The 25,144-nt window shown below is 45.0% G+C and overlaps 1 pseudogene; it reads left to right on the top strand.

Annotated features, from left to right (window-relative positions):
• The window catches only part of LOC101411212 (factor in the germline alpha-like), a 38,194-nt pseudogene extending 29,137 nt beyond the window's left edge, over positions 1-9,057 (top strand).
• Positions 9,058-25,144: the final 16,087 nt, after the last annotated feature.

Genomic DNA, 25,144 nt, shown 5'->3' with positions numbered 1-25,144 from the left:
TTAATTTATAAAAATCTTGTTGCCTCATCTTCTTTTGCTCTGTCACTTCGCTGCACAGAAGCCTGTGACTCTCTATGCAGGTCTGGGAAATCTTTATTTTTTTTACCCAGGAGGTCCTGGGGTCGAAGCCTGATCCTCCATGTGGTAAACAGGAGCTCAGTTGCTTGAGCCACAGCTGCTCCCCTTGATCCTTTCTTTACATCACTCTTTGCTTCTCTTACTAAGTCTGCTTCATGGAAACTCTTTCATGACTTCCCTGATAAGAGGAGAGAACCAGACCTGTGTCTGAGCCAAAGCTGATCAGTGGGAGGGGGTGGCCCCCTGAGGGAATTGGTCCTCCCAGCTGGGCCGCAGGGCAAAGGATGGAGGAAAGACACAGGAGGTGGATACCCTGAGGCATGCGCAGGAGAAGAGCCAATTCCGCTGAGTCTCCAAGAGGAGTAGGATGTGGCTCAGGCCCCTTAGCCCGCTCTAAGGTGTTTTTCTGCACTGCAGAGGCAGGAAGGCTCAGTTTCATTTCCCAGAATCCCTTGTGTCCAGGATTCTGGACACCAATCAAGATGATTTAAGTAGAAGCAGTTGTGTGAGACTGAGGAGGTGGTGGAATCCAGGGAGGACTCATCTTCCTGCCTTTTTGTCTATTTTCTGTGGACCAGCAAGGTGCTGGAGATGTGAAGTTTCCCTTATCCGCTCATCAGCTTTGTGGGTGTCAGGTGGCAGCTGTAGTGGCAGAAGCTTCCTGAACCTGGAGCGCAGCGTTGGTGGTATGTCCTTGAGCTCAGAGCTCCAGTGACAGCATCACAGACAGGTGCTCCAGGGCAGGTCAGTTGGCTGGTGTTGTGGGGCTGATCCAAGGGCCGGGTCTTGCAGGAGCCAGCACCTCCTCCCTCCCCATGAGTGAGCACCAAAAGCCCTTCGAAAGCTCTTGGAATCTGCTTGGAATAGCCAGACTAGGTTCTGATCCTGCATCGACCCTCAGCTGGGATGAGTGGCTGAAGCCTTTGCTGTTGGGTGGCAGGAGGCCCTCTAGGGGGACAGCTCCAGGTTTAGAAATGGCCCCCAATCACCTCATGGACGTCTCAACCCCTTCTCCAAGTGCTGGGGAGGTGGGGACACCTGGGGTAGGGGCTCCAGGTGGGAAGAAGGTGGGGTCCATTAAGGAGGCTCTGCCTGAAAGAAAACCAAACCCTGGGATAATCTCCCTCTGCTCGACATGGTCACCCCACTCCTGGGATTTGGGATAGAGTCCATTGTCCCTTATGTACAAATAAAATAGCCTATAATTTTAAAATTTTATTTTTATGTAACTTTGAAAATTACTCAGTTAACATAAGATAGCTGCAATAACAGGACATCTGGTTTAGTCAACACTTCCCCCATCAGCCCTTTTTGTTCATTGCTCAGTCATTTTTTTAATTGATTTTTTGAAAAAGATTTATATTTCTACCCTCAGTCCCCACCTGTCCCCCTATTGTCTACTCTGTGTGTCCATTTGCTGTGTGTTTTCTGTGTCTGCTTGTATTATCATTGGTGGCTCTGGGACCTTCTGGAATGGGAGAGATGTGATTACTCTCTTGTGCCACCCATCTCACTATTCTGCTTGGTCTTCTTATTTTCTCTCCTCTGTCTCTTGTTGCATCATTTTGCTGCATCAGCTCTCCGCATTAGCTGGCACTCCTGTGTGGGGCTGCAATCCCACGTGGGCTGGCACTCGACAGGGCCAGTTTTCCTTCACCAGGAAGCCCTGGGCATTGAACCCAGGACCTCCTATATGGTACATGGGAGCCCAATAGTTGAGCCACACCTGTTCTCCATCACTCAGTTTTGACAGATTTGGGATGATGTCCATTCTGACTGATTATAGGCCACAGATTTTGAAAGCCGAAGGGAAACAGAAATAAAAAACCCAATCACCAAAATGCAAATTCTCCAAATCCAGGTGTTCAGTTCCCCAATTGTTCAAAGCTTCTGCTTCTCTCACCTGATGGAATCCTCTACCCAGAGCACAAGTCCTCTTTCCAGGGCAGTGCCTGGGGAGGCATGAGAAATGCTGGTTATTTGTTCCTGAGTAAGGAGAGCAGCCCTGACCTTCCTTTAGATGTCCGCAGGCCCATCTGGGAAGAGAAACATTGGCCATGACGACAGCATTTTTTACTGCTTACCATGTGTCAAGTCCCAGCGCATCTCACCCCTGGAGAGGCAGGGGTTACTTCTTGCTGCCTGCCTAACTCTCCCTTTCTTAGCTTTAAATGGAAAAAAAAAATGTATCTTGGAAAGTGCCTACTAGGGGCACTCTGTTTAAAATGGCACCTGCTTCAAGGTCTTCTCATTTCCCTCTCAAGTAGCTAGGAAGACAGAGGAAAAGACAAAGTTGGCAGCAGCAGTGGAAACACACAGGAGTGAGCAGTGGAAACACACAGGAGAAGTTGTACCCCTACCTATCATATCCCAGGAGCGGGCATAAGAAGCATGATTTGGAACAAGTGGACACTCTGATTTTTGAAACAGAGCAACTCTGTCCAATCAGAAAGAGGTAAAAGTTTTGGCCTCAGCTTCCCACCCTTCTCCCCTTTGCCCCAAGACCCGGCACCTGCACCATCAGCCAACTAGGCAGCCCTTCCTTGTCTGCAGTGGCACCGTACACTAAGATAGCTGTGTGGGTCTGTCCTTATCCCAAGGACTGATTCTAGTAAATGAGCATTTAAAAGGACAGCAAGGAATTTAGGATTCATGGAAAATGGCAGTACTTGAGCATGGCATTAGTTTGGACCCAAAAGGAAGGGCTGGAGGCAGGAGCAAACCCAGTGAAAGCAATGTATTCTGAGGTGCAGAGGTGCTCAGATACTTCAGGCAGTCTGGAAAGGAGAAAAGCTTTGGTAGGCCATTAGATCAGTGCGAGATGAGTGCAACTGGGATAGGAGCTGTGTACCTCAGCCAAGTGATGTTGTCAGGCTGGAAGAGGATACTTACCCCCCAGTATTTCATAGGTATGTCTAATTCACTCATCTGCCTAATCATTCATTCCTTCATTCCTTCACTCAACAAATACCTATTATGGGGGCAGGGTAGTTGTGGCAAAAAAGTGAAAGATTTTGCCTGAACAAGCAGGTTCTTGTTTCCCCATGTTTCACTGCAAGCATCATACGTGCATTTGCTTTCTCATTCATTGTCCCACAAATGCCTGTGGAGTAGGTTTTAATTTTCAGAAGAGGAAGTTGAGGCTCAGCGAGAGTATGTGACTTGCCCAAGGTCACATGGCTAGTGTCAGACTCCTGTGTCTCAGTTCTTACCCACCATGGATTTTGAATGATATTTTTTTTAATCACAGAGGATATCAGTCCCTTCTTTCCTTGTTCATGTCTCTAGGAGATTGCATCATATCAGAGGGTTATTATCATTTGGCGAGTGGGCTCCCTCTGATCTCAAACTCTTCAAGAGTAAGTTAATAGTCCTTTATGTCCCAGGTCCTAAGACAATATCTGTCATATGAGTCATCAATGAATATATTTGAGTGAATGAATACATTAGTAGTAACTATACTTCTCCCTTTAACACAGGGTTATGAGGAACCAATGAGATTGACACAGATGAAAATTTTTGCCAAGTAAATGCTATGTAGTGTCAAGGAATCAACACCAAATCACTCTCAGGTTTAACATGTTAGCTCAAATGAGTTCATGATTGCTTTTCTTCAGAACAAATGGCTAACACACAGAGGCCAGGAAGAGATCTGAGGTTGCTTCAGGAGGAAGGAGTAAAGGAAGGGATGTGGCTCAAGCAATTGGGCTCCCGTGTACCATATAGGAGGTCCAGGGATCCATTCCTGGGGTCTCTTGCTGAAGGTAAGCTGTTTGTGTGGTGAGCTGGCACGAGCAGGCCCACAAGGAGAGCTGATGCAAGCAAGATGATGCAAGAAAAAGAGACACAGAGGTGAGACAATAAAAGATGCAGCAGGACAGGGAGCTGAGGTGGTACAAGAGATTGAGCAACCCTCTACCATTCTGGACGGTCCCAGGATTGGTTCCCGGTGCGGCCTAAAGAGAAGACAAGCAGACACAGAAGAACACACACCCAATGGACACAGAAGGCAGATAGTGAATGCAAAAACAATGGGGGAAGGGAGAAATTAGTACATAAATCTCAAAAACAGAAAAGAAGAATGAGTAAAGTCTGGAGTTCTTACACTGGACTCCTGATGTACACTAGGTTGCCCACTCAAGGGTTTGGTAATAAAATAGAATAATGATATTTTTGCTGTTGTCAAGGAAAACTAAGTGAATAGCTGAACTGTCTCCATTCTAAGCTTCATTCCTACATAAATGGTTCTTGCTGTCTTCTATCTGCGTACCAGAAGATAACATCAAATGTACCTAGGCCAAACAAACTTGTTTTTCTTAAATCCTTTTTTTTACAAAAGTGCCTGATGTTTACTGTGAAAAATGTGAACAATGTAAAAGACATGACACACAGATCATACCTCACTCCCAGACTCACTGCTCAGGAACTATGGTTTACAATTTGGTGTGTCTTCTTCTTTTTCCTTTGCCCTTCCCTTAGAGAGTGGCATGGCTGGGAGCTGGGCAGGAGGTGGGGCCAAGTAGATGGCAGGGAGCCAAGGGAGTGGCTGGTGTGCTTAGGAAATTGGCTATGCACAGCGACTGGGCCAATAAATCAATATATTGAGGATAATGGGTGTCAGGATTCTCACTGTTGGAAAAGGGAATTAAAAATAAGGAAAGGGGGAAGACTAGAGAGAAATCTGAGGTGTTGGGTTGGAACTGAAATTATTAATGTGCACTCATGGCTTTAAAAATAAACACATGCATAAGATATGCACACACATAGATGTAGATATAAGTGTATACGGGTAAGTACACAAGCCTTCTGTTGGCTGAATCTGCCCAGTGTTTCCTCATGTGGAGACTTAGGTCAGGCCTTCTTGGCAGGGATCCCATAGAAACGGTGCTCGGCTTTTCTCCGTGCATCTCATCAGGAGTTGCACGATGTTACCTGTGCCCCCACTGCTGATGCTAACCTTGATCACCTGGTCAAAGGGGTGCCTGCCAGGTGGTTTCACCCTAAACTGACTAGTTTTCCTTTTGTCATTGAGAACTATTTCGTGAGGAGCAACTCCTTGGTGTCCGTGTTGACTCCCTGATGGTGGCCAAATTGGTGGCATTCTATAGTGAGAGAGTACTTTCCCTTCTCCAATTCGTATCAGTATGGGCCCATGAATTTCTGGAATCAGCATAGGCCAGACACAATGAGAATTTCTTCTTCCTCTTCCTTCCTCCCTCCCTGTTGGAACATCATTTCTGCAACTAAAATAGTCCAGAAAAAGAATAATGAAAATGGGACTATTCATAGAAAAGGGTGATGGAGCAAATGTGATTAAATAGTAGAGAGAAGTGGAGGCAGGAGCTCTTTGTTATTATTCTTTCACCTTTTCTACAACATTTATTTGAAAATGGATTTTTAAAAATTTGCATATGCAGTCAATTTGCATCTCTGCATACGTGCACATGTATGTGAATTTATGCATATGTACCGGTGTCTTTTTGAATACACATGTAGAAATAGGGCTGGAATCGTCTATTTTGGACTTGCTTCCCTCCCTCCTCCCGCCCCCCGCCGGGGGATGGCAGGTGCAGTCAAGGTCGGGAACCAGTGCTGTTAGTCAAGGCTCATGGTAATCACAGGTGGAGCTAGTTAAAAACCGATTCCTGCCTTGAACCCTGGCGGCCCAATTCTCCCTGAGCGCGGCCTCTCCTCTGCCCAGCAGGGCAGGGGCTGTGGGGGGCGGGCCCGGCCTCGCGCTCAGCCATGGACGCTGCGCCTGAGCCGTCAGGGCCCAGCCCGGCGCCGCCGCCTTCCTGGACGCCCCGGAGGCCGAGGTGCTGCAGGACGTGCTGCGGGAGCAGTTCGGGCCGCTGCCCAGCTGGCTGCCACCTGCCGGCTCAGGCGTCTGACCTCGGCGACTCCTCGGCGACCCGGGACGTGCACTTGGTGCTGGAGCAGCGGCGCGGGGCCAAGGCCAAGGAGCGCGGGCGTCCAGGGCCTTCGCTGCTCCGCCGCCTCCGACCCCTTCCCGCGGGCGGGCTGGCCCTGCCCTCTCAGCCTCCCCGGGCGGCCGCGCTCCCCGCGGCTTTGGACCTCCTGAGGTCCGCCTCCTGCGCCTGGTTGACAGGGGAGTGATGGTGGCTTTGGTGCCCTTACCATAGCCGGCTGCTTTTTGTGCGCCCCGCGTGTGGGCTCCTCACCGCCTGGGCTTTCGCGGGAACCGGGTCCTGAAGGGGGACAGCTGAGGCTCCCGACAGCTGCAAAAATGTCTCCACCGACAGGTGCTTTTATAGAGCTCATTAGTGCACGTGCGTTGAGCCTCAGTTTCTCGGCCCTGTGGGCTGGTCCAGTGCTCAGGTCGCAAAGGACGCCCCCTTCCACCTTTTCCTCCACAACTCGGTGTCAAAGCAGCTCCTGGTGGTGTCCACAGGGAGCCAGTTCTTCTAAGGCCTGTATCCTCCAGGGGCAAGGTCGTCAGAGTTTGAGGACTTTAGAGCTGGGAAAGAGGGTGGTGAGGTGTCACAATCCAGAGAAATGAGGTGCTGGTAGCCCAGGGCCTCGGACCTGTCTGACAAAAAAATGAGGCACCTCATGCTAGGTTTCAAGTGTCATCAACTAGAGATTCTTTGGCCACTATAATATTAGCTCAGCTAGAAAAGCTTGATGGGTTGGTGGCACAGTGTTTGAGTAGACAAGTGTGTGTCCATTTTAGTCATCAGTACCATTTACTGATGACTTTTAAGTGTGTGATGCTTAGTGAGGTGTTTTTGTGTGTCCATTACATTGTTCACCACAAAAAGCTACAGGGTTGGTGTTCTCCACTTTGCAGATAAACAACCTGAGGCTGAGTGATTAAATACCCTACAGGCTTTATAAAGGTAGTGAATGGGGGAGGGGGTTTTCCATCCTGGTGTAGTTGACTTGGAGTTTTTAACAAAGACTTCCTAGTGCTTCTCTACTACAGTGCAGCGCTACAGTGCAGCGGGTGCACTCTCCAGTGGGTGGGGGACGGTCAAGGGACGATGTAGACGTACCCCCTGGTTCACCCACAGTGCTGAGTTTTGCTGCTCCTTTTGCCCTGAAAGTTTCTGCCAGTGGAACTACTGCTCTTCAGAATACGCCTGCTTAGATTCGCCAGCTAGATAAAAGGGCTGTAGAAATGAGCTTCACAAGCCCTTTCCGTTGTTTGGGGAGGTATATGTACAAATTAGCTTCTCTGTGTCACTGTACCTTTTTGTTTACTAGATAAAAAAATCTCAGTTGTGGTTTTGCCAAACTGAAGGCACTTGTGCCATTCCTCCACAAAGCAGGAAGCCTAGCAAAGTTGATATCCTTATAGGGGCAACTGAATACATACAAATTCTCAGTGATGTGTTGGAAGGAGCCAAAGATGCTGAGGTAAAGGCTTAAGAATTCAGAATGTCACTAGCTATCATCTAATGAGCCTTTTTTGTGTGCCTGGTACTTGATGTATACTTCCAGTTCATGTCTGATGATCCCGTCAGCTAGTTCCAATGCCTGTTTTATAGAAGGAGCAACTAAAATTAAGCCCACAGAGCTAAGAAATGTCAAGGCTGGGATTTGAATCCAGGTTTACATGAGCTTTGATCACATTCCTAACCATCTGTATACTTGGCTCTTGTCACTGCCAGGGCACCTGGATGATAACTGCTAAATATTTAACTGAACCTTGGCATGTAGAGAGCCTGCTTTGCAAAATGAAATCCCTGGGATTACCGCCATTATCAGGGTGGCATAGCTCAGAAGTGTCCAAAAGGCATTGGAAGGCTGGGCTGGTTTTATGGGCTTGTTCCACAGAAGGTGTGAAAATGAATCAATAAAGGGAAGAAGAGAGACCTTAGAAGTGAGCCCCAGGGAACACCTGTTGGCTAGAGGACGGAGGAGCCATGAGAAAGAAGGCAGAGGAGCTAAGGTGGGGTCAAAAGATCAAGGAGGAGTTTTGGCCACCATGGGAAGCTGTGAGAAGCTACAGGGGTGCTGAGGAAGCAACCAGATTCAGCATTTGATAGTAGAGGAGTGGGCTGGAAGTCAACTTGTAGGGAGAAGGTTGAGGGACTATTATTGGTAAAGATTTGGTGTCCAAACAGAGAGAAGTCACAAAGTTCAAGTTCCAGTCAACCTGCAAGTCTGTTAGAAGAGGGATCAAAAGAATGGAAGCAAGAGAAAAGCCGTCAGATCAAGTGAAGGTCATAGGTTTGTATTTAAAGACAGATGAGGAGAGAGAGAGAAGAGAAGAGAAATAGTATGTCAAGTTAGGGCAGAAACAGCCAGGTGTACAATGTATTGCTGAATTGGTTCTTTCCTTCTGCTTGTCCCCCAGTACTGGTCAGGTGGTGCTGGGAGGACACGTCCTGCAATGGGGATGGATTGTCTATTGGCCAAAGTGAATGGTTGGGTTGTGGTGTAGACATAGTGTTTAGACTTGTGCAGGTGGCTGCCTTAGGTTTTCCTTGTGTTTTGTGCAACAGAAATGATTTTTTTTTTCTGCTTAAAGACAGAGCAATTAAGATTTTCCTCTGCCGTAATATTTAGTTGCCCAGTATAGAAGATCGTAAGTTTATAGTCGACTGGGTAATACTTTTCTCTCCATACCTTCAACATCACCCTAACTACTTAATGAAACTTGGTCAGTTAAACATCTGAGATATATTGATTTAAATCGCCAAAGTCTCTCAAATTATACTGTTTGATACCAAATATGGTTTCTAGAAACAAGACCCAGATGATCTGAGCTATAGCAACAATACTTCTGCACCCCATAAATCTGTGCATAGAGAATCATCCAGAAGCACCACCCTGCCTGCCAGCTGTATGGTGTGCTTGAAAAACGAGAACAGGCTCTGGGCAGAGGGTGGCAGTGGTGACTCAGCATGCACTTGTTACCAGAGCATACTGCCTACAACTAGAGTTATCTCCCCCATCAGGAGACTGGTCAAGTGTTCCTTCTTAAAGTCATCTAGGTGTCAACATCTATAACTTGAAGTGTGGCTATTTCCATGCTAAAACATTACAACAATTTTGTGAAAATTTACCATGCTGTTCACACCTTGCATTGGTGTGATCCATTTAAAATAGATGAAAGCACACCTATGTTATTGTTCTACTTGCCGTAGTTCATGATTTCACTTGGGGTTCACTGTGTTCCTTGGATTTTAAAAAATTCTTATTCTAGTAACATGCATATAACCTAAAACGTCTCCTTTTTTTTTTTTTTTTTATTGACTTTGTAATAATATTACATTAAAAATATATATGTGAGGTCCCATTCAACCCCACCCCCCCACCCCCCCTCTCCCCCCCCCCAACAACACTCGTTCCCATCATCATGACACATCCATTGGATTTGGTAAGTACATCTTTGGGCACCTCTGCACCTCATATACATTGGTTCACATCATGGCCCATACTCTCCTCTATTCCATCATGTAGGCCCTGTGAGGATTTACAATGTCCGGTGATTACCTCTGAAGCACCATCCAGGGCAGCTCCATGTCCCGAAGACGCCTCCACCTCTCATCTCTTCCTGCCTTTCCCCATACCCTTTGTCCATTATGTCCACTTTTCCCAATCCAATGCCACCTCTTCTATGTGGACACTGGATTGGTTGTGTCCATTGCACCTTTATGTCAAGAGGAGGCTCAGATTCCACCTGGATGCTGGATGCAATCCTCCCATTTTCAGTTGTAATCACTCTAGGCTCCATGGTGTGGTGGTTGTCCTTCTTCACCTCCATCTTAGCTGAGTGTGGTAAGTCCAATAAATTTAAAAATTTTTATTCTTTAATTTTTAAGTTTCCTATTAATTATTCAAGTATGTAGTTATGTCCACAATGTTGTGCTCTAATTACTACAATCACCACCATCCATTACCAAAACTTCTCATGATCCCAACGAGAAAATGAGTACATCTTGAGCATTGCCTCCTAGTATTACCTACCCCCACCCCATCCCCTGGTAAATGATATTCTAGATTGACTGAGTTTTATTCTAATTTTTTCATATCCATGAGATCATTCAATATTCATTTGTGTCTGGCTTATTCACTTAAAATGATGTCTTCAGGGGCCATCCGTGTGTGTCATGTATCTGAATTTCCTTTTTATGGCTGAATAATCCATTGTTTATGTACCCCCTTTTCTTCATCTGTGGATGGATGCTTGGGTTGCTATCATCTCTGGGCAAGTGTAAATAATGCCACTATGAACACGGGTATGAAAATATCTGAGTCCCTGCTTTCATTTCTTTTGGTTATGGAACCAGAAGTGAGATTGCTGGGTCACATGGTAGCTCTGTAATTTGAGGAACTACCAGTTGCCTTCCACAGTGGCTGCACCGTTTTACATTCCCACCAGCAATGAATTAATTTTTTCCTCTTTCCAATCATCAATACTTTTAGTTTTCCTTTTTTCTAATAGTAGCTATTCTAATGGGTATGAAATGGTATGTCATTATGGTTTTGCTTTGCATTTTCCTAATGGCTGATGTTAAATATCTCATGTGCTTTGTGATCGCTCGTATATTTTCTTGGAGAAATGTCTATTCAAGTAGTTTGCCCATTTTAAAAATTGGTTGTCTTTTTTAGTTGTAGGATTTCTTTATATATTCTAGATATTAAACGCTTGTTGGATAGATATGTGGCTTCTAAATATTTTATCCCCTGACTAGTTTATATTTTTACTTTCATGATAAAGTCCTTTCTACAAAAACTAATTTTGATGAAGTTCCATTTATCTTTTAGTACTTTGAGTGTAAAGTCTAAGAAACTTTCGTCTAACACAAAGTCCTGAAGATGCTTTCTTATGTTTCCTACTAGGGGTTCTGTAGTTCTGGCTCTTATATTAGGTCTGTGGTCCATTTTGAGTTTTTTTTGTATATGGTATGAGGTATTGGGGTGAACTTTCATTCTCTTGCACATGGACATCCTGGTTTCCCAGAATCATTTGTTGAAGAGGCTCTTCTTTCCTCATTGACAGGACTTGGCATCCTTGTCAAATTAGTTGATCATAGATGTGAGGGTTAATTTCTGAACTGGGTTAGATTCCATAGTCTTTATTCTTGTAAATAACATGATGCTTTGATGACTGTAGCTTTGTAATAAATTTTAAAATTCGAAACTGTGAGTCCTCCAACTTGGTGGTTCTTCAAGATGGTTTTGTCTATTCAGGGGCCTTTACCCTCGTATATAAATTTGGCGATTGGCTTTTCCATGTCTACAAAGAAGTCTGTTGAAATTGACTGGGGTTGCCTTGAATCTGTAAATTTCTTTGTGTAAAATTGACATATTAATGACATTTAGTCTTCAAATGCATGAACGCAGAATGCCCTTCCATTGGCCGTTTTGGATTTTTTAGCAGTGTCTTAAAGTTTTCTGTATAAATCCTTTACATCCTCGGTTAGATATTTTTTTTTCCTTTCCCATAGATATTTGATTTTTGTGGCTGCTATTGAATGATTGTTCATTACTAGTGGATATAATCACTATTGCCTTTTGCATATTTATCTTGCACCCTACTACTTTGCTGAATTCATTTATTGGTTCTAGCAGCTCTATGGTTCTTCCCTCCCCTGTCCCCCCCAGCTTTTTTTTTTTTTTTATATAGGATAATGAAATCTACAAATCAGGAAAGTTAATTTTTCCTTCTCAACTTAGACGGCCTTTCTTTCTAAGGCCCAATTGCTCTGGCTAAAATTTCCAGTACAATGTTGAATTAACAGGTGGGAAAGTGGACATCCTTGTCTTGTTCCTGATCTTAGAGGGGAAAAAGCTCTCAGTCTTTCACCATTAATTATATTAGCTGTGAGTTTTTCATGGGTGCCTCCTTTTGTGTCACAGTTTTCTTCTGTTCCTAATTTTGAGTGTGCTTATGAAGTAGGAGTGCTGGATTTTACCAAATGCCTTTTCTGCATCAATTAAGATGATCACTTAGCTTTCCCCCCCTTTATTCTGTTAATGTGGTATATTCAATTAATTTTCTTATGTTGACCCACCCTTGCATACTTGGTAGGAATCCCACTTGGTCATGCTGTATAATTGTTTTAATATGCTGTTGGATTCAGCTTGCTAGTATTTTGAGGATTTCCGCATCAGTATTAATAAGGGATATTGGTCTATAGTTTTCTCTTACAGTATCTTTATCTGGCTTTGATATGAGGATGATACTGGCTTCCAATGTGTTAGGGAGTGTTCCTTCCTCTTCACTTTTTTGGGGGGGGGTTGCGGAAGAGTTTGAGCAGGTTTGGTGTTCATTGTTCTGGAACACTGGTAAAATTCCCCTGAAACCACCTGCTCCTAGGCTCTTCTTTGTGAGATGCTTACTGATCTGATTTCTTTACTAGTTATTGGTTCACTGCTATCTATTTCTTCTTGAGTCAGTGTTGGTAGTTTGTGTTCTAGGACTTCGTTCATTTCATCTAGGTATTACTATTCATTTCTGTGGGCTAGTGGTATTTTTTCATTTCAGATTTTCTTCCCCTCTTTCCCTCTTTCCACCCCTTTCTGCCCCCTTACCCTCCCCCTTATAGATAAATGTTTTTTTGGGTTTTTTTTTCAGATAACCAACTTCTTGTTGATTTCTATTTAATTCTCATATACTCCACTCTAATGTCTATTTCCTTCCTTTTCCTTGTTTTGAGATTAGTTGTTTTTCTAGATCTCGAGTTTGAGGTAAGTTCTCTGATTTAAGACCTTTCTTCATATTTAAGCATTTAGAGCTAAAGATTTCCCTCAGCCCTGCCTTTGCATCCCTTAAGTTTTTGTATGTCATGCGTTCTCTTTCATTCACATCAAAATACTTCCTAACTTTCCTTGTGACTTCTTTTTTAACCCATTGGTTTTTTTTTTTTTTTTTTTTTAAAGATTTATTTATTTATTTAATTTCCCCCCCTCCCCTGGTTGTCTGTTCTTGGTGTCTATTTGCTGCGTCTTGTTTCTTTGTCCGCTTCTGTTGTCGTCAGCGGCACGGGAAGTGTGGGCGGCGCCATTCCTGGGCAGGCTGCTCAACCCATTGGTTTTTAATTTCTACATTTGTGAATTTGCCATTTCTTCCTCGGATATTTCTAGTATCATTCCATTATGTTCACAGAAGATACCTTGTATGACTTGAATATTTTTGAATGAGACTTCTTTTATGACCTAAGATATGGCCTGCCCTGGAGAATAATCCATTTGTATCTGAGAAGAATGTATATTCTGATGTTGGATGAAGTGTTCTCTGTATGTGTGTTCGGTCTAGTTGGTTGAGAGTATAGTTCAATTCTTCTATTTCCTTATTGGTCTTCCATCTAGATGTTCTAGACATTATTGAAAGTGGTATATTGAAATTTCCTAATGTAGAATTGCTTATTTTGTTTATTTCTCCCTTCAAATCTGTCAAAATTTGCTGAATATATTTTAGGAGTCTGCTGCTAAGTGTATGTATGTATTTATACCTGTCTAGTTGCGTTGACCCCTTTACCAGTATCTAATGGCCATCTTTGTCCCTCATAACTGCTTTTGACTTAAGGTCTATTTTATGTTATTAGTATAGTTATACCAGCTCTGTTTTTTTTGTTTTTTGTTTTTTGGTTTTTTCTTGAGGTATCAGAGATTGAACCCAGGATCTTGTATGTGGGAAGCCGGTGTTCAACCAGTGAGCTTCATTGGCTATCCTGAGTTGACTTTTTGTTTTGCTTGAGTTTTAGTTTGTTTTAAGAGGTACTGGGTACTGAACCTGGGGCCTCCCATGTGGAAAGCAGGTGGTCAACCACTTGAATCACGTATATTTTCCTCCCTCCCCCTTTTTTTATATTACTACTTTCATGGCATATATTTTCCTCTGTCACTTTACTTTTAACCTATTCATGACTTTTGAATTTAAGATGAGTCTTTTGTAGATATCATATAGTTAGGTAATACTTTATCCACTTTTGCCAATCTGCCTTTTGACTGGGGAGTTGAATCTACTTACATTTAAAGTAACTGCTGATAATGCAGAACTTTCTTTTGCCATTTTTCTATTTTGAATTTGCAAGTTTTATATATATATACTTTTTTGACCCTCAATTCTTTTAATTCCTACTCTCATATTTGGCTTTCGGTACTACGCCATTTTGAAAAACATTTCTTTGAAGATATTTTCCATTTGCTTACTTGGTGATTACCTGTGGAGCTGAAATTTAGCATCTTAACCCTATCAATCATTTAATTTGGTACCTACTTCAATAACATCCGCATGTACCATTCCTGTATCTATCTTCTAGATCTCTGTCCTTACTGTTTTTTAAAGATTTATTAATTTATGTATTTCTGTCCCCTTCCCCCATCCCCCACCCCAGTTGTCTGTTCTCTGTGTCTATTTGCAGTGTCTACTTCTTTGTCCGCTTCTGTTGTTGTCAGTGGCATGGGAATCTGTGTTTCTTTTTGTAGAGTCATCTTGTGTCAGCTCTCCATGTGGGCGGTGCCATTCTTAGGCTCCACTTACTTTCGGGATGGGTGTCTCTCCTTACGGGGCACACTCCTTGCGCGTCGGGCTCCCCTACACGGGACACCCCTGCATGGCACAGCACTCCTTGCGCGCATCAGCACTGCGCATAGGCCTCCTCCACATGGGTCAAGCAGGCCCGGGGTTTGAACCGTGGACCTCCCATGTGGTAGGAGGATGCCATGACCACTGGGCCAAGTCCACTTCCCACTCTGTCCTTATTAATTTGCATTTTAGCTGCCGCGGTAAGATTTAGAGTTGCCTACCATAAAATACAACACTACTGGAGTAACTGCCCCTATGCTTACCTCTACCAGGAGTCTCTATTTCTCTATGCCGCTTTGAACCACTGTCTAATGTCCTTCCCTTTTACTCTAAATAGCTCCCTTTAGCATTGCCTGTAGGACAGGTCTAGTGGGGGTGAATTCCCTCAGCTTTTGTTTATCTGGAAATCTTATTTTCTCCCTCATTTTTGAATATAAAATTCTTGGTTGGCATTTGTCATCTTGCAGCCCGCTAAGTATTTCAACAGTTTGATCAGGATTTGACAGGGTGTATTTCTTCCACTTGATCCTGCTTGGTATTCTCTGAGCTTCTTGGATGTTCATATTAACATCTCTTGCTGAGCTTAGGAAGTTGTTGTTTCTTTGAACATTCCTTCTCCCCTCTTCTGCTGGGACCCCCAGAATGCAAATATTGGTATGCCTGATGGTATCCCAGAGGTCTCTTGGACTATTTTTTATTTTGAATTCTTCTCCACCTGACTCACTTGTCTTGTGTTTAGGTTCATTGATTCATTCTTCAGCCAGCTCTGATCTGCTATTGAAAGCCTCCTGGGAATTTTTCATATTCATTATTGTGGTCTTCAGTAGTTCTGTTTGGTTCCTTTTTAAAATTTCTGGCTCTTTGAGATTCCCATGCTCATTTTTTTTTTTAAATCCCTGAAAACCTTTCATTCCTTCCTCCCCCCCCCCCCCCCCCAGCCAACTTCATCTCCTTGAGCAAACTGAAGATCACTTCAAGTCTGTCTAGTACATCCACAGTCAGGTCACCTTCATTGTCTTCTGGATTTGTATCTCTTTTCTTTGAATGGATCATTGTTTCCAGTTTCTTTGATTTCTCATGGCATACTATACATACTCATATATTAATGTTAGCTCAGTCTTATTCCTTGACCTGTTTCTTGAGTTTCTATCCAACTCATGATAGGACAGGTTTTCTTGTGTGTCAGGAGCTAAGAAAACCAAATAAACCTTAGCAGAAACCCTTTCAGCAGTTTGCAAACTGGATATGCATTGGCTGGACTCTCTGCAGGGGTGAGTCTTCTTATCAGGGAGGTCAGCCCGTGGTGAATGCAAAGTGCAGGGGCCTCCCTGTCTCTTCTGGCCTGTGTCTTGTGCTGGGCTTGTGCTTGCTAGTGGTGTTAGGGGTTCCCTGTTTATGGAGTGTGAAAGCTCCCTGTCCTCTACTTCTCAGGCCACAGACATCCTCCCTCTCCCTGGTGTTCCCCTGCAGGGGGTAAAGCAGGCCAGCCTTGGCAGCCTTTGCCCCAGCCACTGGCCTCCATGGTTTCTCTCACTGCCTTTGTAGTCTCCAGTTGCTTTTCCCTGGGGGGCACATTCTGGGAAGAGGTAGGGAAACACCAGAGAGGAATTTCCTAATTTAGTCTTTCCCAGCTGGAGCAAGGCCAGGGCCCCTGGAAGGGAGCACTGGCTGGCTCCAAACTGCCCTGAGGGGGCAGCCAGGTTGGGTGCCTTCAGCTGCTTCTATGGCTCCCCAAAGCTGTGCTTTCTTGACTTGGCATTTGCCTACCAAATGCATCCCCTCCACTGTCTTCCCGCAGCTCTGAAGAAGTATGTCGTCTTTCAAGTCTCTTTTACTGCTTCTGTCCAACGTGGGTTAGAACATTGGCAGCTCTCAGCACTGGATGCCCAGCAGTTTGAAGTAGCTAATCCAAAGGAGCATTTCTTTTTTGTTTTTAAAGATTTATTTATTTATTTCTCTCCCCTTCCCCCTCCCCGACCCCGGTTGTCTGTTCTCTGTGTCTGTTTGCTGCGTCTTCTTTGTCCGCTTCTGTTGTTGTCAGAGGCAAGGAAATCTGTGTTTCTTTTTCTTGCGTCATCTTGTGTGTTCTCCGTGTGTGCGGCAGCATTCCTGGGCAGGCTGCACTTTCTTTCACACTGGGCGGCTCTCCTTACAGGGTGCACTCCTTGCACATGAGGCTCCCCTATGCGGGGAACAATCGGTGTTGCAGGGCACCCCTTTCGCGCATCAGCACTGTGCATGGGACAGCTCCACACGGGTCAAGGAGGCCTAGGTTTGAACTGCGGACCTCCCATGTGGTAGATGGATGCCCTAAACACTGGGCCAAGTCCACCGCCCTCCAAAGGAGCATTTGGTCCATTCTCTTCCTCCCAACCCCTGGATCTTTGAACTAGCTTTTGTCCCCTTCTGGCACCAACAAATTATGCCAAGGGCTGGACCCCGCTGTTGCCTGCCACGAGATTGGGGGTTGGGTAGTTGTAACAGCTGTGCTGTAAATGTGATTCTCTGGCATTTATTTCCATGTACCAGAATTTTCTCCCTATTGTTCCCTAGATGCTGTATGGTATTCTACTGGACTCCAGAGTTTTGAAATAGTTGATTGAGACAGTTACTGTCTAATAGTTCCCAGAAGCTTCCTGCTTCGCCATCTTCCCACAATTCTCTGGCTGCCCTTTATTTGACTAAAGGTTCCTGGCTCTGGTTAGAGTCCTGTCCAGCTTATCCAAAGGGGGTGGCTATGTAAGGTTTTCAGGATCCTGGTCAGATACCCTAACTGGAGACCCAGTGCCAGCTGATATGACACATTGGACTGAATGCTGGTGTGCAGAAGGGCCTAAGATTTGGGAGGCAGTTTGCAGAGTAGTTTCCTCTTCCTGTCATTGGAGAGGATCTGGGAAGTAGAATCCTGGTGCTGGCAAGGATGGGAATTTATTTTGGGAGGCTGGGGGTAAAAACAGGTAGTACAAAATCAACATCCCTGGAATGCAAAGTCCTTAAAGTATATTAGAATTTACTGATGGCAGGGATAGAGATTGACTTGTGTGGCCAGAGCAGGTTCACTTGGCGATTGAATTGGCAAGGATGTGTCCTGATAGAGGGACTAGAGCTGTGTGTAACCACAGCATGTGGTTTTGCTAGAGATGGGAATTTAAAAAAGTCCAGGAGAGGCTCATGTAGAACTGGTGGAGTTTCAGGATGGAGGCTTTTGCCATGTAGGGGTTGGGTATTGCTGGGTGGTAAAGGTGTTTGCTGCCTCACTTTGTTTTTCTTTGTCGTGCACGGCTATGACATGGGTATTTCTCATCATTCAAGAGTGTGAATCTTTTGTTCAGAATTGTCTGTGATATTGCTGAGGCTGTGTCTCTGGAAAAGGGACACGTGGGAAGTGGATGTGGCCCAGGCAACTGAGCCCTGCCTACCACATGGGAGGTCTGTAGTTCACTGCAGAATACCAGGAATTGGTGTGATGGATAGGCGGGGCTGGCTGACATAACAAGATGATGCAACAAGAGATATAAGAAGAAAAAAACATAACAAAAGACACAACAAAATCTTGGAGCAGAGATTCCCTTTGCCTCTAAAGAAAATGAGCAAGATAACAAGATGACGTGACTGGTGGGCACAGCAAGCTGATGCAATGAGATGATGCAACAAGATACACAAGAAGAAAAAACATTAAGAGAGACAAAGCAGGGAATGGAGGTGGCTCAAGAGAGTAGGCACTGCCTTCCCATACCGGAAGTCCCGGGTTCAGTTCCTGTGTGCCTTCTAAAGACACAGCACACAACAAGTGCAAACAGTGTGGGAGTGGGGAGAAATAAATCTCAACAAAAATAAATAAATAAAACCTATCAGTTTTGGAGTGAGATGCCATGAGAGCTGGGGGGCACATATGGGTGAAGACCATGTGTGGGGCCTGGATAAGGCAGAGTCAAAGATTGAAGGGTTGGCATGTCACAGGAGCTTCCTTGGAAAGCTGCTGAGAGAAGGCTGCTCTGTGGGTGCTGGAGTCCCACTAACCCCCTCCTCAGGTTGTGATCATCGGTGCATAAAACTGATCACTTGGGAAACTTCCTTTAACATTTTAAGCTCTGAAATGAGATGGCCTAGATAGTTGGGATAAACTTATTAGCACCCTGGAAATACCCCAAAGCCTTCTTGTCTCTCATTTTCCCCAGGTAGGAGCTACTTGTGACAGGAGAATTTCCCCACTGAAGCTGCCCTAGGCTTCTGCTTGGGGAGTGTCTCATCTGCTCCAGCGTTCCCTCAGGGCAGGGCTTCTTAACAAGGGGCCTGAGAACTTGAACCTCAAACCTTCCTGTGGGGATATGTCAGTGTGGGTGTGATATATTTATTAAATAGTACACAGTATAGTGTGGACTTCGTAAGGGGTCTGTGGTTTTCACCTGACTAGCAAAGGGGTCCATGGAACAGGAAAAGTTAAGAATCTCTGACCATGGGAGGCTCACAGGGCATATTCTGAGGAGTTTGGGTAGAAGAGTACTCCAAACTGAATTTTGTTTTGATGGAGATGTTCTCTGGCTTGTCAGAGTCCCCACGCACCCCTTATTATATCTCACTAGCCCATTCTAACTTGTTCAGATATCTAACTTTGTGCCCTGGACTAAAGACGTTAGGGCTCAGAGGGAAGTGGTTCACTGGGCTCTGAGACTTGACTGTTTCTCAATCCTTGGGGGTGGTGTAAGGGCTGGTGCTGGGGTGGTATGTGCTCTGGAAGTTGTCTGGCAGTTTGAAAAGGTGGGGGATCCAGAGCAGGTAGATGGGATGGAAGTAACCTTGGAGTGATGCCCCTTCCAATGGTGGATTCTCCAGGCTGGTGCCACTGAGCAAGCGATGAAACCAGACACCCAAGGGAGACTCTTAAGGCTGAATCTGACTGAGATAAGAAAATGTCAGAGGGAACACAGGCTTCTATCTCTTGAACCTGAGAGGGAGATTCCCTTTGTTGGAACTCATTTTTCTATGGGGAAAAATTGAAATCATTGTGGAGTCTGTTTATGGTATGAAGTTTAGCATGTTGGACAAGAACTCTAAGTGGTGTGTGCTGCCCAAGCTTGTCAGTGAGCTGAGCATAATTCAAAAGAGCCAAAAATTCTATTTCTGACATCCTGGGCCTGGTGGTTAAGTTGACTGAAGTTAGTCCTCATCCATCCTAGTGGCTTCTAGAGGAAATGTTTCTAGGAGACACTAGGAGAGGCTTTATAAAAGGCATGTCTCATTTGGTATAGCTGTGGTGTCCAGGACAGATCAGGGACAAAATGGCTCCATGGACCATGTTAATGGCAGATCTTTTAATGAGAGGAGAAGGGGTTTATAAAAAGTAGGTTCTTTTAGGGACTCTTCTGGTCTTCTTTGTATCACTTCCTTTCTCTTTGGAAAGATTTTCCCTTTTTTTTTTTTTAATAAAAGGTTTATTTATTTTATTTTATTTCTCTCCCCCTATCCTGTTGTCTGCTCTCTGTATCCATTTGCTATATGTTCTTCTGTGTCCGCTTGTATTCTTGTCAGCGGCACCGGGAACCTCTGTCTCTCTTTGTTCTGTCATCTTGCTGCGTCAGATCTCCATGTGTGCAGGGCCACACCTGGGCGGGCTGCGCTTTCTTTGCATAGGGCAGCTCTCTTTATGGTTTGCACTCCTTGTGGGCATCAGCACTGCACATGGGCCAGTTCACCACAAGGTTAGGAGGCCCGGGGTTTGAACCCTGGACCGCCTATGTGGTAGGTGGACGCTCTATCCTTTGAGCCAAGTATTCTTCCCACTTTTCCCTTTTGGAATGTGTCCTTCAGGCAAATCAGGTGTGGAAGACAGGCCTGGGGCATCTGCTTTGTTGGGGAGACTTGGGGGAAGAGGAACCAAGTGGCAGAGTCCCCCAGCATTGTGAGATCTGGACCGGGACCTCAGGAAGAGACTAAGGCTCTATCAGGCTTGGTGGCCAAATGCCTACTTGTTATGACGGGTTTGGGGAAGGATCATTTGTGAGACTTTCCCTCTGGATGTGCGAAGGCCTGGCTGTGGCCACAATGCCTGGTTTTGGTCTCTGGTTCCTGCTGGACTTTCATGCACCCAAAGCAGGATTGTCAGCTATGAACATGACTTAGATGGGAAGAAATGTAACTTTATTTTCTGTACCATCCTCAGCTTGTCAATGAGTTCCCTAATAAACCCTCATAATTCAGATGATAGGAACCTCTATCTTGCCCCTTTAAGGCCCATCATCTTTGAGTAAATAAAGAACCATGTTCAGGATTTAAACTCGATGTCTGAATCCTTGTGGGGGTTCTTTGCCTCTTAAGCATCCTCTCTCTTTCCTCACTCCAGTGATGAGTATTTGTACACGGAGGCTGGAATGAGAGTCAGTGATGTGTTGGGTAGAGGATGTGGTCATCATGTTACACCTTTGAACCACTTTATTCTGCCAAACTACCCTCAGTGTAAACTAGTGGACTAGAAAATTTGAGTTAAAGCATTTGACTGTTATCAGTGAGTTTCTTCATGGTTTCAATATCTGAACTGCCTGATTATGATTTGAGTGACTGTCCTTTTAGTCATGGATTCACTTTTCAAGTTGAAATTTCAGAAAATTGAGAAGACTCAGTGATCTTACCACCCTGGTAGAACCACTGATGGAAATATGCTAAATGTTGGTTTTTTCCCTATACAACAGAATTAAGTTTTCTTAGGGTACATAACATTGTGTCCTGTTTTCTTTTATCATTGGCATGTTCAGAGGCTACTTATGTAACCTCGCTAACAAATTTTAGAAGTCCACCAAATAGACAGTTCTCTGCCATTCAAACTGGCTTGTTTTCTTCTCAAACATGGCAAATAACTTGACATGTTTAGCCCTTACTCCATGTGTACTTTTGTTTTTCAGGATAGATCCTGAGAAGTGGAACTCCTGAGTCGTGGGGTGTAGGTACGCCCTATGACTTGATGTACGATACCACCTTCTAATACCAAAAGGCTACTGACCTCCTCACATCCTAGCCAGCAGCGGGATATATTAAAGTGATGGGACTTTAATGGGTACAGAATGGTAACAGAAATGCTGAAAGACTTGCACAAGGTCATATATAAAGTGGCAATTTATTTCATAACACCTACCCCCTGTTTAAATTTCCAAATGCATCATCTGTGGCAATACCTACAGTTGCCTTAAATTTAACATTCCCTCCAGCCTTACCTGTAATGCGGGATTTTTGGTTTTCTATCTATTGGATTTGGGGCCTTTGTCTTCATGGGGGCAGTGAATAGAAACAGAAAAGAATGGAAGAAGGATTGGTGAGAGGCCAATTTTCTTCATTAGAGAAGAAATGGTGCTGTCCACGGAAGAAAGGAAGGGAGGAGGAAGGCTAGGGGTTCCTGATGGTATAAGACTAAGCTGGATGAAGACTTGCAAAACTTCTCAAGGTGTTGAAAGTGGGAGTTCTTTTGATCATGGGACTGTGTGTCCCTGGGTCTCAGGGCAAGGACAAGGAGGCCCCTACTGACGTCATATGCCCTAAGTGGGATCTGTGGAATGAGACCAGTCTGCTGGTTCTAGGCTACTGAGGGCACTGGGGAACTAAGAGAACCAGAGTCCTGGGAACAAAATGCTCTGGTCTTTTGTTCGGAGGCATTAGCCCTAAGGCTCAACACTGACTCCAAGAGTAACAGCTCTGGAATAGTAAGTCCTGCTGGGCAAGTCATCACTGGAAAAGTCTCCTTTCTGAAACCTTCCTGTAGCTTCCAAAGGACTGGGAAGGAGGAACTAATAATGACTTAGCCTAGATCCCACTCCCAATGCCATGAGAGACTTTTGTATCTTGAAGGCTGAATACAGTTCTAGCTATAGCCCTTGACATTTAGAGCTTCCATGAGGGTGACAATTGGGATCTGGGGGTTCTTACTCCCGCTCCCCTGTCCCTGAGCCTGTTGGTTTTTCTCTGATATGGCTGGAGTTACAGTTGCTCATTGTCTCACTTTAATTAGTAATTAAACCATAAGAACTTGGTGTACCAGTTTATGACAATGCTGGGGAGTAGGATAGGAGGAGAGCAGGCACTGTTACCCCTTTCTCCTTATGCCATAAAGTCACTGGGACTGAGTCTGGGGCTCCAGGCTCTGGACTTTCTGTTCTTTCCACAGGCCTCACCACAGAGTTGGTTGAATGTTCATTTATCGGGAGGGTGGTGTCTCTAGGACATCTAGACTTAGAATTAGCCACTGTCTGGTTTGAAAGCACTGTCTTGCCTCTTATTAGAGAAGTTGTAGGCTTACATCCTGCTGAAGAGTTCCCATATACTACCCCCCATTAACACTTCTAGCCTTCTTAACCTTCAATTGAGTTCCCTCAAATGCAGACTCTGAGACAGAGCTTTAAGTAGTAGTTATTACGTGAAGCACCAACAGGGCAGAGGGAGGAAAAACCCATCAAAGATGTATACCTGAGCAGGCTACTGCTGTGGGCAACTCTGGGAGGCACTGTGGAACGTGCCCCAGCGTTGTCCCCTCAGCACTCAGGGATGAGGAAGCCAGGTGTGTACTAAGCCTGACCGTCATTGAACTTGGCCAGATCCCAGGGCATGTGGCTTCCTCCAGCACTTCCAGCCTGCTCTGGGGGAAGGCCAGTCAGAGTAGGGCCTTGTCACCCTCAGATCTAGGCAAGATTAGCTACTACTTTGAAATCAATCACAATCTTAGCAGCTTAAAACAATGTGATTTATCTCAGCTGCTGTGGGTTAGGAGTCCGTTTGATCAGTCTAGCTACATCCTCTGTTCTGAGATCTGTCACAAGGCAAAATTCAAGGTGTCAGTCTTAGCTGGGGTCTCGTCTAAAGGGGTGACTGGAGTTGTAAATGGGAAAACTCACTTCCTCTGGGACTCTGTGGCTGAGGGCCTCTGATTCCAGCTGTCTGATGGCTGGAAATCACCCTCTGTTCCTTGCCACATCGGCCTTTCCAATATGACCACTGGACTAACCAAGGCATACAAGCCAACGGGCTCTAGAGTGTGACAGGATGATGAATTTTATGTAACCTACACAGAATTGACATCCCATTCCCTCTGCTACATTCTATGGGTTAGAAGCAAGTCACAGGTCCTGCTGGCATCTCGGGAGGGATTCTGTAAGGATGTGAAGGCCAGGAGGTGGGGGTCACTGAGCCACCTTAGAAACCACCTAGCATTCATGCTGCTTGAGTTTCCCATACTTCCACCTGCTCTCCAGAGATGACTGCTGGCTAGAAGCACTTGTCACAAAGACTTGGAGGTTTAAAATCTTGCAAATCAGTCTACTGTAACACTAAAATCCTGACCTGGTCCTTGGTGGCTAGCCAAATGTGAGTTTTGGGGTCTGACATTGAGTCTCCTGTGCTTTGCTGTCCCTCGTTGAAGGCCAGGCCTCTCACACTTTCTGCTGTAGGAGCTGTGAATCTTCATGGTCTCACAGGGATAGACTATGGGGCCAAATAGTTAATGGTTCTCATTGAATTTCAAGGTGAGTTTGGATTTGGGTGGGTGGGTGGAAGGGTATGAGATCTTCAGGAAGAATTTCTGACAGGTTATTCATGTGGAAACTAACATAAAGAAGAAAGAAGTCTTGTTTCTTGTCTGACACTTGAAAAACTCCTAAGGACACGGACTTGTGCCACTTACTCAGCACCTGTAATCAGATGGTGTCTGGGAGGAGCTGGACACTTTAAAACTTTGCACCATTTCATATAACACTTCCCATCTGAACCACTTCTGCGTATATAACTTGCAGTTAGTAACTGCACAGTGTGCTGCTGCCACCACCATCCATTGCCAGAACTTTCCTCCCCCTAACCAGCAGCTGTGTGCTAGGGATTAGCAACCCATTCCCCACTCCCGCCTCTGGTAGCCTGTCATTGTTCCATGTGAATGTGTAGTCTAGTTATTTTGGTAGTGACTGTACAGTATGTCCTCTAGTGTCTGGCTTGTTTTACTCAGCATGTCTTTGGTGTTCACACATTTTATGGTATGTATCAGAGCTTCATTTGGATGTACCTTTTTTTTTTTTTTTTTAAGACTTTTCCCCACCCCTCCCTGGTGTTTCTGCTGTCTGTTTCCACTCGCTGTGTGATTTTCTGTATCTATTTCTCTTTGTTCTCTTCTCGTCTTTCTCTAGGATTCAGAAGGATTCGATCCTGGGGACCTGTGCTGTGGAGAGAGGTTCCCTGTCAATTGTGCCACCTCAGTACCTGGTCTCTGCTGCGCTTTACTTTGACACTCCCTTTGATCTTTCTCTTGTTGCATCATCTTGCTGCGAGACCCAGTGGCATGTGCACATGGCTGACCGCAGGCACGCTTTCTCTTTTCACCAGGAGGTCCCAGGGGGTGACCTGGGTCCTCCCCTATGGTAGGCAGGGGTCTTATCACTGGAGCCACATTGGCCTCACTGGATGCACATTTTTTTAGACCTGGTTCGCTTAGAGGACAGTCAGTCCCTCCCCCACCTCCCTTTTTTTTTTTTTCTTATTTTCCTTTTCAGAAAAGTACAGTGTGGCCAGTGTGTTATTAGTTGCTTTTTAAAAAAA

This window comes from Dasypus novemcinctus, chromosome 17 (genome assembly GCF_030445035.2).
Source record: "Dasypus novemcinctus isolate mDasNov1 chromosome 17, mDasNov1.1.hap2, whole genome shotgun sequence".
Lineage (NCBI taxonomy): Eukaryota > Metazoa > Chordata > Mammalia > Cingulata > Dasypodidae > Dasypus > Dasypus novemcinctus.
This window is presented reverse-complemented; position numbering and strand designations above follow the sequence as displayed.